General features: G+C 39.5%; 1 protein-coding gene across 1 annotated transcript in view; it reads left to right on the forward strand.

Annotated features, from left to right (window-relative positions):
* The window catches only part of CSMD1 (CUB and Sushi multiple domains 1), a 2,090,842-nt gene that overhangs the window by 632,014 nt on the left and 1,440,643 nt on the right, over window positions 1-18,185 (forward strand). The window lies entirely within an intron of this gene.

Below are 18,185 nucleotides of genomic sequence, written 5' to 3' on the forward strand. Positions count from 1 at the left end.
GGGATTTTATTCCTATGAGATTACTCCAAAAGATGAGGTCATTTTTCAAATGTTCCATTGACATCCTGTGGCATAGAAGAGCTGGAATGCAGGGTGATCACTCTAAAGGGGAGTGGCATACTTTTTTGGTAAAGGGCCAGAGTTACTCTTTCGGCTTTGCAGCTCATCTGGTGTCTGTGGTAACTAGTCAACTCTGCTGCTACAGTGTGAAAGCACCATAGACAATACTTGAGTGAGCTTGCCCGTGTTTCAGTAAATCTTTATTTACAAAGACAGGTGACCTGTAGCCATGGTGTGGAATCCCAACCCCAAAGCTAGAACATTTTCCTTCTTTAGGAAAAAAGATCCTCTTTCCCTTTAGGTCAGCTTGGTCTTATTTAACCCACTTTCTCAATGCACAGTAGAGAAAGTAAATGGCCCTCAATAGGAGCTGTATTTACAGTGGGCAGATGAATAGTTTTGTCGTAACTGACAAGACAACTTTGTTAGTCAACTTCATCAAACACCAGATGATTCAGGAATTCTAGTAAATTATTTTTTTCTTAGTTGGCAAACAATATATTCTCTGGTGTCATTTGGACACCACAAGTTTGTTGAACATTTTCTTTGTGTAGTTTTTGTGTAAGGCATGGCCAGGAGGAGTGCCCTTGCTTCCTGTTGTGTGGCCAGTCCAAGCCTCTGGTCACTTTTCTGGGTGTGGGTGTCTTATCTGTGTCAGAAGCTCATATGCCTACAGCAGAAGGCAGGACTCTGTGCTCCTTAAACTTCTTAGAAGGAAATATAATACCAACTAGTCCAAGTCCTTGTTCCCACCTAATTAATGCCCAGAGGATGATTAGTAGATTTATCAGAAATTTATGGCTCTTCGGGTATCATTTTTATGTGGTTGAGGAAGTAAAAGTTGAGTTTCATGAATCATCTAATTCTCATCTATATTTCCCTAAACTCTGTCATTTTGAGTGGTTCAATTCACAACTGGAAGCCCAATTGCAAAGGATTTGTTTTCTTTGAATTGCACTATCGGAGGGCAAATGCACCAGGAGAGCCAGTTGCACCATTTGGGGGGACTTGGAGCACATTACAGTAGAATGTGGTGCCAGTGGAAAAATCCTAGTCAGCATGTCTAAATTCTAATGTGTGCACGATTATGCTCACTGCCATCTGACAGCTGTTCGGTTCTGCTGTGAAATGAATTAGTGCTGTCATCTTACTAATAGACCAAAAATAAAGTTGCTGGCATTGTTTCCAGCAGCCAGTTCTAACAGAAGCCAGCCTCAGTGAATTGCCCTCTCACTCGTCACAGCCATGCCTGTTACAGGACAGGGGAGCAGAACATAAGGCATTACTCAGGATACTCATAAAAGGAAACAAGATGCTCCTTGGAGCAAATATTACTTAGGATTGACCAAAAAATCACCATATGCATTTCTAAACTGGTGAGTGGGTCACTTGTAAGGTGTGTCTTCGAGGCACGCACTGCTCTGCCCAGGGCATGTGTCTAAAATGGCTCGCCGAACTCAAATACAGCTTAAAGTGTTTCTGGGGTGTCTGGTGTTGCACTAACTTCAAAGATGGTTTCATAAGAAGCAACAGACACATCCTGTTGTATGGAGCTTAGCGATGAGTGATGTGTCTCATGCAAGGATAATGCAATGCTAAGCAAAACCTTGTTTTTCTGTTTTTTGTTTGATCGTCAAGAAACTGATATTTTGTATAGTATGTTTCTGAATCCCTGGCGAAGGTTTCATGGGACTTATTATAATTTTTTGTTAAGCCGCTGTGGTAGGTGTTGTACATGACCTCACTTTACTCTTTCAAACACAACTATAGCTGGGCATTAAAATCTTCATTTTACAACTGACAACTGAGGCTAAGAAACTCGTTTATGTTCACACAGATAACAAGTAGTTTGTGCCAGAATCTAAAACCATTTCTATTCTTAGGAAATTGAGAAGAAAAAAAATGAGAATAAAACTAAGTGGAAGTTCTTTCAATATGCTGTGATAGTATCATTTTCCTTTTGTGACTTCTCTTTTCCGACCTAAGTATTCCCATTTATGCAAAACCACTGGTTAGTCTCCTTTGAGTAAAATACATTGTGTTGACAAAGGGTTTATGATGGATTCCAGGAAGTAAGAGTACTTTTCCAATGTGAAGTAATCAATGCTGAGGCAATAGTCTAAAAATCTCTTCTGAATGCTGTACCATCGATGCAGCCTTGATTTGAGAAAGTGTTTAGCATAGTTATGACATGCTAGTTCAAATCTCAGTTTTATTACTTAGTTTTTAGCCTTGAGAAAATGACTAATCCTCTTGTGCCTCAGTTTCCATATTTCCAAAAGAGGATAAGCATATAGGATGACTGACATCATAGGCTTTTTGGAAAAATTCAATGAGTGAATTAAATGTGAAGTGCATGGAAGTGTGACTGGTAGAGTGTAAGGGCCTGTTGTTATTATGGCTCACTTACTGTGTACCCATAGAACATACTTAGTTCAAGTCTTGCTTATGGCTATTCAACTGTCATTTGTATGTAATAATATTCATAATAATACTAAGTGCCATCTAAATAAATTTAAACATAAATAGGAAAACATAAGTAAAATTTAAATATTAATATTATAAATATAAGTTTAATATAGTATAAGATGAATATTAATGGGTGTAATATAAATTCATATTACTTAGGTTGGTGCAAAAGTAATTGCCATTTTTGCCATTACTAGCTAAACTTTAAGTGAGTTTTCAAAATGTTTAATATTAAACATCACCTTCATTGAACTTATTTTTTGCACCCCACTTCTCATGTTTGTATCACTCAGTATGCCTCAAACATAGTTTGGCTTCTCAAAAATTACTTTTGTTGCCTTACAAATATTTATTGACTATTAACTGTGAAACAATTTGTGGAGATAACATATACAGCATTGAACAAAAGAGCACAAAATCCCTGTGCTCATGGGTCTTAATTCTAGCGGAGAGAGCTACATCATAAACAAATACATGATTGAAATATACAGCATATCATAAGGTGATAGATGACATAAATATGTAGCCTATCACAAGGTGACAGATAATATAAAACAGTAGGGAAGTGATATATGGATTGTCAGGCTGTAGGTTGAGTTTCAATATTAAATAGAGTGTTCAGGGAAGCTCTACACTGAGAAAAAGATAAACACTCATGTGGAATTCTGGAGAAATAGCATTCCCTAAAGCAGTCAAATCATGTAAAAAGCTCTGGCATAGAGTGTTTTTGGGTAAGTCTGGATGTATTTTAACTTTAAAAACAATAGAGTTTGCTAATGGAGTGCTTGACCTGAGAAACGAGGAGTTTTACGGACGATGCCAAAGGTTTTGAAAGTAGAGGACATTTCAAAAGGAGAAGATTGGGGTTAGTGGGGGTGTGGGTAGGGGATGTGAGAATCAGGAGTTCATTTTTAGGCAAGTTAAATGTAAATTCCCAGTCAGACACCCAACGGCAGATGCCATTTGAGCAGCTAGAAATGTTAGTTGAAGTCCAAGAGAGAGAATCAAGATGGAAACATAAGTGGAGTTGCCAGCAGTAAGATGAGGTCATCAACAGGCAAGAAGAGAGTTGCATGAAGAGGTCAAAAGAGTATTTTGGTTACTCGAGGGGGTTAGACTCTAGAGAGATGAAAACAAACACAGACCAAGTAGACCTGCTGGTGAAAAGGGGGAGTCATAGGAGTGTGTACTATCCTAGAAGTCAACTCAAGCCTTTCGGGAAGGAAGAGGTGATCAGCCCAGGCAAATGCTACTAAGTCATGACTGATCAGGAAAGGTGATTTTTCACTGGATTTCTCCATGAGTAGCTCATTAGGTGACCCTGATAAGGACATTTTGAGTTGAATGGCAGGTGTGAAACTCTTACTTCGGTGGTTCAAAAAAGAATTAGAGGAGAGAAGTTAGAGAGGTCAAGTAGGGACTTCCTTATAGGGAGTTTTGCTCTAAAATGAAATGTAAGGAAATGGGATAGTGGTAGAAAGAGGAAATGAAGAGAAGAGTTACGTTCGTTGTTGACTGTTTTGCTTTTAACACAGGAGAGATTATATTCTCATAAGGAAAAGAAAATTGAGTAATATCTTTCAGTAATCAGACTAATGTCTTATGCAAAAGTGGAAGCTTTAAAGAGTGAGGACATTTTGGCTGGGTGCACTGGCTCACGGCTGTAATCCCAGCACTTTGGGAGGCGGAGGCGGGCGGATCACGAGGTCAGCAGATCGAGACCATCCTGGCCAACATGGTGAAACCGCCTCTCTACTAAAAAAAAAAAAAAAAAAAAAAAATTAGCCAGGCATGGTGGTGGGTACCTGTAGTCTTAGCTGCTCAGGAGGCTGAGGCAGGAGAATGGCATGAACCCAGGAGACAGAGCTGGCAGTGAGCCCAGATCACACCACTGCACTCCAGCCTGGGCAACAGAGCGAGACTCTGTCTCAAAAAAAAAAAAAAAAAAAAAAAAAAAAAAAAAAAAAAAAAGGACATTTTACTCACAGCACGGAGGGTACCCAGCACAGATGCACAGATGCAAACAGGTAGATGAATGAGGTGAGAGAAGCATTTGATGGCTGTTTTCACATTCCTTCTATTTTCTCCATGAAATTATAGGCAAACTCATTAATGAAAATGTGATGAGGGATAGGTCTTGCAAGATTAAAGAATGGGGAGCAGTAATGTAATATTCAAAGGGTCCTCTAGAATAGTCTCCCTTCAAGAGTGGTAGAGTAAAGGGGCTGTGAGAATTGAGCACAATTTTGTGGCTGCTGTATGGATGCTTGGGAGAGGAGTGGTCATGAACATAAAGACAGACCAGGAAACATAGCTCCATGCAATTTTCCAGTTACTCTCAGCTGCAGGGATGCAGCAGTAACAAGGCTAGTGGAGAGGTCAGAGCCAGACATGAACAAGGGATTTTAGGGTCCAGTCAGGGGAATGAGTGTGATGATGAAGTATAGATTTGAAGGAGGGAAAGAGGAGAGAAGGGGCAAAGACCACGGGGAATGATCACTAGATTTGCAGTTTCTGATGTTCCGGAGGGAATGAGCCCCCAAAACAGAGGGAAGAGCAGGGGATGTCAGAAAAGTCGGAATTTTGGAGAAGTAGATGTGGTTGGTATAACGGCTGGTCTCTGACCGTGTGAGTAATTAATGAAAGAGAATGGAAGACAAGTTCTTTGGAGGGGGAGGAGGTTGAGCACAAAGGAAGCCATGGGGTTAGAAGGACCATTTAGCAGGATAGTGAAGTCACCAAGAAATATAACAGGGGTAGCAGTAGGAATGCAACAGGGAGTCCAGTGCTGAAATTTTCAAGGAGCCAGTGTATCAAATGCAGAGGAGAGCGGGGTGGGATGGATGGCTTCAATAATGGGATCTGCATGTGGAGTAACCTGAAGACAGAAGAGTCAAAGCTGGGAATTTGGGAGGAAAGTCAGGAAATGATGAGCAGCCAATCTCAGGGAACAGAGGGGTGAGTGAGACAGGAAGCACTGCTGGACAGGGCTGTGGGGACTGTGTTCAAGAGAGGGGACACCAGCTTCAGGTGGAACGTTAAGGGAATTCTCAAAGAAGAAAGATTAGATGGGAGATGAGTTTTTCAGGTATTTGGGATGAGAATAAAATGAGATGGAGGGTGGGGAATGACACAGAATCCTGGATTCTTGGGGTGACTGAGGTGAGAGGGATGGAGGACCTGATGGATTAGTCTAGACAGGCTCAAAGCAAACATCAGAGAGGGGACCCGCTGCTGGGAAGGTAGAAGCTGACCTGGGAGGTTCCCCTCTCTGGGTGAGGGGAAGATGCTGCTTGGGCCACTGGGAGCTTGAAATTACCTATGTTTTTAAAACATGTCCTAATAATATAAAATAGTTATGGCCAAAAACAACTAACATCTGATACACCTCTTTGGTGAATAAAATGTAATAACAATATGTGTGGGTTTGATTGGAGCACACTTAATTTTATTCCTGTATAAATATTATAAAAGTATTTTCATTTGATTACAGGTTCAAGACATATATTATATCTAATACTTTAAATAAGCATACAATGCTGAAATTCAGAAACTGTTTGAAGAGTTTTTCTCTTAATTTGGATGGAAACCCCTATTTTGATGAATTCTCAACTCCCAGCTTCAAACAGAAGCTTTTTGTAGAGCTGAAGAAGAGTTCTCTTCAATTTTCTTTGTAAAAACTCATTTTCTTAATATCAAGTATATCATATTGTATGCTCAGCATATATTAACTTTCAGATTTTAAATGTACTCCGTTTCATATTAAGACACATCTGTTAAAATACTTAAGGAATATAAGACGTAGTAGTATCTAAAATAAACTTGTGAAGTTGGTATTGTATTGAGTCATTGTAATATACAAAAGATTGGCACCTGGTAAATCCATGTTGAGTTCAATTTTTCTGCTATTAAATAAAAATTGTACTTCAAATGCCCTAATAATCCCTTAAAAGCATGAGCTCATCAATAGTTTTTTTAAAAAAGAAAAACTGATCTGTATGTACTCTGAGATAAACTCTTAAAAACAAAATTCCATTAAAAAATCTGAAAAAAAGGGAAATTAGCCTGAACCAGCCAAAAATGTGGGTTATATTAAATTTAAAGACTTCAAGATTGCCAAGATCCCAGCCATGGTATTTCAAACTCCAGCAGCTCTAATGAAAGTAATTGCTGATGTGGCTGGCCCTGTGCCTTGCATGAAAGGCATAGAGGGCAATTTTCATTGACTTTTTTGGAACTCGTGATGTTGCTGAACACAAGAATTTGCATGGGGCAAATGAATGAATCTCGATCTCTACATACATGCATGTGCACATGTACAAACATATGCTCCTGGAACTGCAAACACAGGATGGATATATAAATGCAAAGCATTTGCAAGCTTTGACAATTTATAACACACGCAAAACAGTTTTCTATGGGACCAGGAACTGCGAAATTCAATTTGATAGTATCTTACTTATTTTAATTCATTAAACAAGAGAGCCAGAACTTCTTCCATGTCCATAAGTTTGCAACTTCCAAGCTGCTTCAAGCTGCTTTCTCTGTGACTTGTGTTTAATCAGTAATTACTTCCCTAACCACAGCTATACTTTCCCAAACACAAATTACTATAGAGCAGAGAGTATATACTATTTTAATGTACTCGTATTTAGATCTCTCTTTTGGCATGGTGATACTGTCCATAAGTTAATTATGTGTGTGTCTGTCTACCTCCACTAGATGGTGTGGGAATTCACTTGGAAAGCAAGGCTTACCAACCTGGTGCTAATACATTGGTGTAGAGAGCCCTAGATGGGGTCTGGAGAATAAAGTCAACCTTTTACTTCTCATGAGAGCTTGAAATGGTGATATTTATTACTTTGGCAAACTTTTAATCTGGGATCTTTCCCTCACCTTAATGACTTAGAAAACTTATTTTAATAGCTTCCTAAAAGCAGATGCATCTTTTAGAAATAGACTCACATTAGGAAAATTCAGAAGCCTCTGATGTATAAAACAAAAATCTTCATTAGATTCAAGGTAAAACTGCTGCTTTCAAAAGGAGTTTCTGTACTAATAAATTTAGCTGCAGACTACAATACGTGGTGATGGAAATTCACAATGTTGACATCTAGGATGTTGTTATAGCAGCAAATATGGCAAGATCCAGGGGTGGTTTAAAGACAAAAAAGGGGGATTATGCCAGTCGGGTGGCCAGGATTCAGAGGGGAAAGTTTCTTGCATGTTATGCTAAGGACATTGAACTTAAGCGTGAACATGAGAAAAAGCCAGTAAAATCATACCCATTCTTTGAAAGGCAGGTCAGTTTCTTATGTATGACGTTAACCTCTTTAGCCATTGCCTATGTTTGAAACTCTATTTTAATTGTTTTATTCTGCAATTTAGTACTTGACTATATGGCATCTCAGATTGTTTAATTTGTTTTTACCGGTACAGTTGAAGCTCTCTCATTACTAATGATGGTCGTTTGTTGTTTCTGTGGGGAGGAATTACACACAAGGGGAAATAAAGTTTGTCATATATTTAAACACATATTAGGTTCCAGGCAAGGAACATCTTTATTTATTAATCCCTATGCTGATCACACAAAGTTTTGTCATTATTCCCATTTTAAACACAAAACTCTTAAAGGTGTAAACATTTGCATGGCTAAAAGTCACCAGCTAGTGAATGTTACAACTGAGATTCTTATACCAACACTTCTAATTATTTACAAAGCTGTGTACATATTAGGTGCTCAGTAGATAATTCTGACTGTTCTCTGGAAGAAGCTTGTAAAAAACATTCTGAAGAATATATTCTGGAGCATTTTAAATGGATTTGTGAATGAGAGACTTTTATTTTTTATTGAGAAAGTCAGTTGTTTTATGCTTTCAATGTTTCAATTAGACGTAAAACCTTCAAAAGAAAATACCACACAAGATCGAGTGATTCATGGGTGAAAGAATAGTGCTGATCAATAATTTTGATAAATGAGAAACTGATGGATAAATCTGTTAGCATTTGTTTGAAACCTATATCTAAATGTTGCAGAGTGGCCGGGTGCGGTGGCTCACACGTGTAATCCCAGCAGTTTGAGAGGCCAAGGCGGGCGGATCACGAGGTCAGGAGATCAAGACCATCGTGGATAACACGGTGAAACCCCGTGTCTACTAAAAATACAGAAACATTTAGCCAGGCATGGTGATGGGCTCCTGTAGTCCCAGCTACTCGGGAGGCTGAGGCAGGAGCATGGCGTGAACACAGGAGAGGAGGTTGCAGTGAGCTGAGATCGCGCCACTGCGCTCCAGCCTGGGGTGACAGAGTGAGAGTCTGTCTCAAAAAAAAAAAAAAAAAGTTGCAGCAAGAAAATTTAAAAAGAGTATAATTAAGAACTTTTAAAGATATCAGTCCTAACCAATAGTTGAAACTCGTACTAAGAGTAGAGATTATTGTCCATCCAGAAGTAGAAATATCCTCAGCACAATATTATAACAGCCTCCTTGGGGTGAGCCCACCACGTAGTACAGATCATCTTCCTACATTCTGAGCTACTTGGAGATCTGGTGTCACGAAACTTGTCATTGTAGAACCACCTGCTCTAAACACTTTGCCACATGTGGCATTAGCAACATAAAAGGTTGCAAATCTCTTGCTTGACTGATACACTAATACTAGCTATTTGGTATTTCTAGAGAGAGACCCAGTTAGAAATTGCTACCAGCTTGTATGACCTAGACAAAGGTATTTAACAATCATCTAAGTCTTTTCAGTAGTAGGTGTATGACAACCCATTTTTTCCTACTCCAGAATGTTTTAAAGAACAAGCTTAAAATCATGGCAACTGGAGCCATTAGAACGTTGGAAGAAAATTGTTTTAATTAGAAATACGTATCCTGACATTACATTATTTTGTGATTATAAATACTGTATAATTGGCATGTAATATTGAGATACATGTCACTATTAAGGTTTTTCCCTTCATGTCTTTGTTATTTGTTCAAACATATTTGTATTTTGAGATTGAAATCTAGTTAATTTGAAATCTTATTAATATCTATTTCCTCATCTTACTGCTGCAATTTATAGCAGAATCTTAGAACAAGTGATGTATATTGTCTGTTTCATTACCAAATAAAAGTGAGTCTCAGGCACTGCACTGTGGCCTGGGTGAAAGAATAAGGCTCTGCCTCAAAAAAAAAAAAAAAAAAAAAAAAAAAAAAAAAAAAAAAAAAAAAAAAGTGAGTCTCAGGCTTGGTGACATTGCTTATGGGTACACAGAAGGTTCGTGAAAACCCTGCAACAGAACACATACGCCCCGAAGCTTTTTTCATTTCCATGTTCCTAATGCTTTCTTATTGTGAATGAAGTAACTTCTCTTTTCCACTTAAGATTATATCTTTCTCTACTTCCTCTTTCATGGACAGATAATCTTCAGTGGAATATGCTTATACATTTATAATTAGAAAACAACTCTCTGCTTAAGTTACTAATGCTCAGTTTTTATGAAAAAATGCATGCTCACATGCTAAATAAACAAGGGAGCCGTTCATGTTTTTTTTTTTAATAGGATCAAACACATGCATGTTTATTATGCATGGAGGGAAAAATCAGAGTGATTGCTCCACGATGCGATGGCTTACAGATGGTTATATACTCTTCTTAGGGAAAAGAGAGATGGGGAAGTGTGCATAATTTTAGAAGGGTAATTTTATTTTTTAAAATTCATTAGATTTTTAGGGAACAGACGGTGTTTAGTTACATGAGTAGGTCCTTTAGCGATTTCTGACACTTGGGTGCACTCATCACCCAGGCAGTGTACATTGTACCCAAGGTGTAGTCTTTTGCCTCCCACCCTTTCCCCCTAGTCCTGAAAGTTCTTTGTGTCATTCTTAGGCCTTTTCATCCTCACAGCTTAGCTCCCCCTTCTTATAAGTGAGAACATACGATGTTTGGTTTCGTATTCATGAGGTACTTCACTTAGAATAATTGTCTCCAATTCCATCCAGGTTGCTGCGCATGCCATGATTTCATTCCATTTTATGACTGATTAGTATTCCATTGTGTGTGTGTGTGTGTGTATGCAGAGATATATATTTATGTATATATGTGTGTGTATATATGTGTGTGTGTATGTGTGTCACAGTTTCCTTATCCACTCATTGGTTGGTGGGCATTTGGGGCAATTGTGAATTTTGCTGATATAAACATGAGTGTGCAAGTATCTTTTTCATATGCTTTTGGCAATCTATAAATGCAATTCCCATTGCAGAGTGAGACAGGCCCTCACTCTGTAGCCCAGGCTAGAATGCAGTGGTGCAATCTTGGTTCATGGAAACCTCTGCCTCCCAGGCTCAAGCAATCCTCCTGCCTCAGCTTCCTGAGTAGCTGGGACTACAGGTGCATGCTACCATGCCTGGCTATTTCTTTTTTCTTTTGAGAGATGATGTCTCACTATATTCCCCACGCTGGTCTCAAACATCTGGGCTCAAGCAATCTGCCTACCTGGGTCTCCCAAAGTGCTGGGATTGGCGTGAGCCATTGTGCCCAACTGGAAATGTTGTTCTTGCTTTGCAAATAATTACTTTAATATTTAGCATACATTCCCATTACAGTAGTAGAACTTAAAACTACTGAACACAAATGGAGATAGCGTAAGACACAAATGGGTGATGCATGCCATCATTATAGCTAGGTGCGCCTTCTGTAGAATTAGAGTAAAATGATGACAAAACATTACTTTAAAATTTTTAAAAGTAACAACATATTTATCTAAAGTTAATGGCATAAATGGGGTATATTTCAATGGTTAGAAAAACTGTCAGACTTTCCATTACACTTACCTGTGTTTCTAGATACGGTACCTAATTAAAGACTGTAATGTTTTTCATGCTGTCGTTTTGTAAGTTAATGTGTGTATCTACTTTGAGGGTTCACACGCGTAATTGAATTGTATTCTCTTTTTCCACTTAGCGTTTTGTTTTTTTTTTTTTTACAAATGCTTTCACAGCACAAACATTTATAACTGCTAATTTTACAAAGATTGTCATACATGTTTGTGTTTGTCTTCTTAGCTTTTGGAACAGAGCTTTATCAAAACACTTAGATATAAGTATTAGTATAATGGGGGCAATATTTATAATTTTTCCCTGAAATCTGTCCTCCTCTGGGCCTTTCTTTCAGATAGTTACAACTGCACGACAGGCAAAGAAACAGTGGGTGGGGAAGTGGGGTAGGGAGTGAGGGGTGGAGATTTGTGTTCTTCATCGAAACAGTAATCTTGCCATTACTCTTGTTGAGAGACTGCTTTTCCTGTTTTTTTTTTATGATTCTTTAGCATTTCTGGAGCCTGGCTAGCTGGACCAGTTATTGGGACTACTCCTCTACTCTTAGTGCAGACAATGCTCTCATATACTACGAATAGCAAAGGGACTGTGAAGTTATGAAGAATTAGCAAAAGCCCTTCTTTGCGGTAGTTTTGGGGTAAGAGAGAAAAGAAGATAAACACAGTTTGGAGGAGAAAACCAGGCAGATGTCTGATGTTCTCTCATCTCTGGCTAAAAGAGGAGGGGTTGTGCTGAGGAAGTGTCAGAGGACAGCAGGGACAAAGGGCTTCAGCTTCACTCTTTGGATCTCCAAGTGGAGGCTCATGTGGGTGGAGGAGGTGCCAGGACACCCTGGAGCTGTCCAGCACGGAAAGCGGATATGGGGTATGCCACACAGAGGGAAAGGGTCTACCTGCTCTGCTGTGCCTCTTCCCTTTCTTAACTGTCAGTTAACTCTTCCCTTTCTTAACTTCTTGAGCTGTGAGTTGAGATTCAGTGCACCTGCTGTAGAGGAACACTGGTGAAAACAGACATGCAGACAAGGTTGTATGGGACTCTCTAGCCCAGGAGAAGCACAAAGGACCATGAAAAAATCCAGAAATTTAAAGTCAGCTGAAAACTAAGGTGAGGCTGCATCAACAGGAAGGTGTGGATGGATCTGATTAAGAGCAGGAAAAGAGAAAATGTCACTCTTTGATCTGGACAACACATAACCCAATCAGGGCCGGCAAGATGCCCAAGGGAACAGGGAAAGAAAGAAGAAATTCTGTTACTATCACTGGAGTTCCCAGCCCCAATGACACCATCTCACCTTCCTGCAGCTACTGGGGGCATCCGCAGACATGGGTTGAACCAAAGTGCATTTGCGCCAAAGCAATGAGTTTAGGCTGAATGAGGGCCTCATCTCTCTCATTCACACCCAGACATACTTCAGAAGTGAGAGAGCCTGAGCAGTTTGCTTCAAAGACTCCGGACTAAAAATGGCATATTGAATAGGATGAAATACTGATTGTGTTCTAACAAAGCCATTTCTAGTGGAGCTCATGATGGAAACAGGACATTTAGAACCCAAGAGAATAACTACATTCTCCATTAAATTGAAACATAGGAGGGTAAACATTTTTACTCAGTTCATTATATATATGTCAGTTTTTATATTTGTTTTCTTGTGAAATAATTACTATTTTTCTAAGACCTAGGCACTTGTCTCAGAAGTACACAACTCATAGATGTATGTTGGATGATACTTCAAATGAATAAGCTCTCAGTAATAATACTTAGAAGATATTCTGGAAAATTAATCTTGAGTGCTTTCTGAGTGGATTGAGGAATTTGTTTCAGATATGAGTAACTGAGAAATATTAGCCCTTTATTGAGGAGTTCCTTGAAGGCAGCCATGCTATATATGTGTTGCTCTATTACCTAGCAAATTGGCAGATGGCATATTCTGTGTTAATGACTGAAACACAGCCAATATCTTACAATCCAGCTAAAGGATTTAAGATGGAAAGGTGTATTTCATATGTCTCATAGTTTTTCTGTGTGCTCCATGTATGTACATTCCTAGAACTTTGGAAAAGATACAGAAACATAGGAAAATATGGCATATAAAGATGATCAGTTAAGGATTGGAGTTCTTTCTGTTTCTAAGGCAATGAATGTCTGAGGGCAAATGGATCAGAGATTTTCGAGGTCTGCCCTGGAGTTCCAGGTTATTGGTTAATTACACTATAGGAGTGTGAAGGTGACTGGGCTAGTGTTCCTGTCTTTTCACCATTGATAATTTAATCAATGATACTTTACCAGGCTCATTAATTGGAAACGAGAGTCATAAGGCCTTTCTTTTGCTGCATAGTTATCTAGCTGTTGCCAAGTCAAACTGGGCCTAGGGTGTATGAGATGGGTTTAAATCTACATAGTGATTGCTGCCAATCTCAACATAATCATGCATGTGATATTAATAAAACTGCATTTTGGGTTCTTTGTATTTTCCCTATTAAATGATTTCACAACCATAAGTGAATTTCTCTTTCAGTTTTTTGGCCTTGGCAATTTAGAAAATGATTTTTCTGCTGCCTCAACTTTGTGATATTCCTTTCATTTCTAAAGCACCTAATTAAAAACTGCTTTGTAGGCCAGGTGGGATGGCTCACGCCTGTAATCCCAGCACTTCTGGAGGCTGTGGGCGGATCACTTGAAGTGAGGAGTTTGAGACCATCCTGGCCAACATGGTGAAACCTCGTCTCTACCAAAAATACAAAAATTAGCCAGGCGTGGTGGCACATGCCTGTAATCCCAGCTACTCGGGACATTGAGGCAGGAGAATCGTTTGGAGCCAGGAGGCGGAGGGTGCAGTGAGCCAAGATCATGTTACTGCACTCCAGCCTGGGTGACAGAGTGACACTCCATCTCTTTTTTCTATTTTTTTTTAGAGAGAGTGTCCTGCTCTGTTGCCCAGGCTGGAGTACAATGGTGTGATCCCGGCTCACTGCAAGGTCCACCTCCTGGGTTCAAGCAATTCTGCTGCCTCAGTCTCCCTGAGTAGCTGGGATTACACGTGCCTGCCACCACGCCCGGCTAATTTTTGCACTTTTAGTAGAGATAGGGTTTCACCATGTTGACCAGGATGGTCTCGATCTCTTCACCTCGTGATCCGCCTGTCTTGGCCTCCCAAAGTGCTGGTATTACAGGTGTGAGCCACTGCGCCCGGCCGAAACTCCATCTCAAAAAAAGAAAAAAAAAAAACCCTCTCCCCAAAAAAACCCTGCTGTCTCTTTTCTCATCTCCTATTCAATTCATAGCAAACCATATCCCAATTCAGATGAAAGCCATTTACACAAATTTTTATCTTTAAGTTTACTAGTGACGTTCTGACCAATGACACTCCCCGCTCTACACACAAACCCTGATTCTTCACCTTGCCTTTGGCTCAGGAGTGTTTCATGCCAATGGACTGACAATTCTTTTAAAAGTTGACGTTCTTTGGCTTCATATTTTTGGGAGGGATTTCAATAATTTTGTGTCTCTGTGATTTTAATCTCTTTTTACTGTTTACTGCTCCTCGTCATGTGACCTTCCCTACAGGTCCGTGGTCCCCATGACAAAACCTGCCCCTTATGTTTTATTCCAGGATATATTATCAGCTACATGCAAATAACTCTACAGTTCATATCCTCACAAATAAACTGAAAAATGTTACAATGATCTGCTGTGTAAAAAGCAACCTCAAGACTTAGCAAGTTGAAACAAAAATGTCCATGACAATTTCATTGGTCAGCAGTCTGGGCTTGACTCAGCTGTACAGATTCTGCTGGTCTTTCCTTGGACACTCATGCAGCTGCAGACCCATGGTGTCTCACAGGGTCAGCATGGCCCCCACACCCGTGGCCTCACTTACCCACTCACAAGTTTAGGAGTGGTGCTTGGTGTTGGCTAGACCTCTCTTTTAATGTGCTCTCTGCTCAAGGAGACTATCTCAGTATTCTTCATGGGAGCCTCAGGGTTCTAAGACACATGAAAAGAAGCTTGTGGCAGAAGCTCGTGGACATACCCAGATGAGAACAGAGGCTATTTACTCAGGTTTGCCAGAACAAGCAAGGCAGCTGCTATGATTTGAGTTTAGCAGCCACTCAAACTCCGGGGAGAGGCAAAGCCCTGTAGTGGGAGAGAGGAAGGCTTCAGGCACACTGCAGCTGGAGGTTTTTCACACGGGGAAGCTGGTGGTGGTGAAGAGCTAAGTGGAAGTAAGCCGCCTTCGCACTTCTCCCCAGTCAACCCAGCAGTGTATTTGGCTTCCTCTGCTTGGTCTGCAGTCAAAAGCAGGGGCAAAAATACGGAAGCTGAAAGTCATTGGCCAAGTCTTACCTATTCTGAGCTGGTTGATGGAGTTGTTGTGGCTTGGTCTCCTGCACTGGTCACAGCAGAGGGTGTGGGTCAGAGTTCTATGTTCATATGTACTCTGATAATTGGCTATGTTTATGTTCCTTCTCTCAATCAGTAAAGCTCTGAAAGCCTAGTCTTCAAAGTGTTACATCACTTCTCCTGCATTATAGTGGAAGAGCAAATCACAGCTCAGCTGAGTCAAGGGATGAGAAGGAAACACACCATTTCTTAAGGGAAGGGTAGAATCAATTGCGAAGATGACTGAAAGCAATGATTGGAGGGGTTATGGTGGCTATCTTTGCAAACAGTGCTTCTTATTGCATGAAATGCAACTTTTCAGGGTCCTCCCAGACTTGCCTGAGTACAGGCATTACCTGGGTCCCTAGAGAATCACAGATTTGTGGCTGACTTCAGTTTATGTCGTCGTTCCAGGATCTAGACAAGGACCTAGTGCTCTGTGGTTTAAACAGGATCCCAGATGATTTTTGGATAAAAAGAATTCAGGAAGTACAAACATACATATGGTAGAAAGTTACGGCATCTGTTTTCAGTATTTGTGTGTCTTTGGATTAGCATTGGTTTTCTACTGATAACTACCTTTCTACATTTTGGGAGACTAAGGACAACATACGAAACATGTTAAGTACAGCTTAAAATTGGATGCTTTTGGCTAGGCATGGTGGCTCATGGCTGTAATCCCAGCACTTTGGGAGGCTTAGGTGGGTGGATCACGAGGTCAGAAGATCGAGACCATCCTGGCTAACATGGTGACACCCCGTCTCTACTACAAATACAAAAAATTAGCCAGGTGTGGTGGCGGGCACCTGTAGTCCCAGCTACTTGGGAGGCTGAGGCAGGCGAATGGTGTGAACCCAGGAGGCAGAGCTTACAGGGAGCTGAGATCGCACCACTGCACTCCAGCCTGGGCAATAGAGCAAGACTCCATCTCAAAAAATAAAAATAAAAATGGATACTTTTGTGGGTAACAGTTTTTTTAGTGATATTGGTGATAAAACACATCCAAAATCTCCCTTATATCTCTATACAATGTTTTATTTTTTCTGTTACAGTGACACCATTTTAGATCTCCCAGGCTTGGGATGTGGTATTATTATGGTTATTTTTCTTTTCCTTCTGTTCCCAATTGACTTCAATAACAGATAACTTGATTGCTCCTCCTGACAGTTTTAAAAAAGTAGTTGGTTTTTCTTTTTCCCCGAGAAGAAGGCACAAAACAGGAAACCTGACTGGTCAAAAATGTGTTTACACCAGCCAGACTCAGGAAATGCGAATTAAAACACAATGGGATGACAATAAATTAAAGTCCAATTGGTGACCATTCAAAAATATGGAATACCAAATGTTTAGGAGAATGCACAGAAGTGGTAATTCTCAAATTGCTCTAGAAAATGTAAATTAGTATAGCAATTTCTGAAAAGCAAATTGGCAATATCTAGGAAAGCTAAAAAATATTCATAAATGATGAGCCAAGTAAGCCATGCATGCATATCATAGGACATACACACAGCTATTCATCCTAGAATTGTTTAACAGTGGAAAACTAGAAACAACCCACATGTTTGTTAGTAGGGTGGGAGATATATAAAGTTTGTAATATTCATGTAGACATTATACTTTAGAGTACTTTAAATAAAGTAGTTGTAAAGCTTTACATTTTTAATAGGTTTCAAAAATAAGGAAGCAAACAATATATTTGTGTGACTACTCATGCCAATTTAAAAATACACAGGAAAATAAATTAAAAAGTAAAATCTTAGAATGTCTTTACCCCAAATTAAAAATAAAGATGGAGTTCAGGGAGGGAAGTGGAGACTAGGATTTGTGGAGGGATTTGTAGAGAACTTTGACTTCACTTGAAATGTTTTATTTCTTAAACATCTCATGTTCATTTGATAAATGAACATTTTAGTTTCTTCCGCTGAGTATATGACTGATATGTTATCCTTTGCATTTTTCTTTTACATTTCTGAGAAAGAAAGCCACTAACCGAATTATGTTTCTGTTTGTTTCTTTGTTTTGTTTCTGTGAGATTTTTCCTATGCTTTTATGCTATCTTTCTAGGGACCTCATTACTAGTAATTTCCAAGTGCTTGCTCCACATATGAGCACTTTACACTCACCAAGACAAGGATGACAAGGATTACATAGTTACATGATCGCGTTTTCTAATTCTCCTGATTCTGTATTCTTCATTTATGCTTAATATATGATACAAAGAGGAGACAGAGTATTGCTAGAAGTAGCCCACTCCCTCCAGAAAAAGTAACAGGCCAGTTGATGTTATTTTGTGTCTTAAATTAATGAACAGCTTTAGAACAAATACACTTAATATTGATCATTCTGTATAGACTTTCACTGGAAACATTCCTATAATGTGGAGTAAGGGAAAAGCAAATGTAAAATAAGACCAAACTAACTGCGTGCTTACTTAATGCTGGTTAGGTC

This window comes from Nomascus leucogenys, chromosome 4, assembly GCF_006542625.1.
Source record: "Nomascus leucogenys isolate Asia chromosome 4, Asia_NLE_v1, whole genome shotgun sequence".
NCBI classification, from domain to species: Eukaryota; Metazoa; Chordata; class Mammalia; order Primates; family Hylobatidae; genus Nomascus; species Nomascus leucogenys.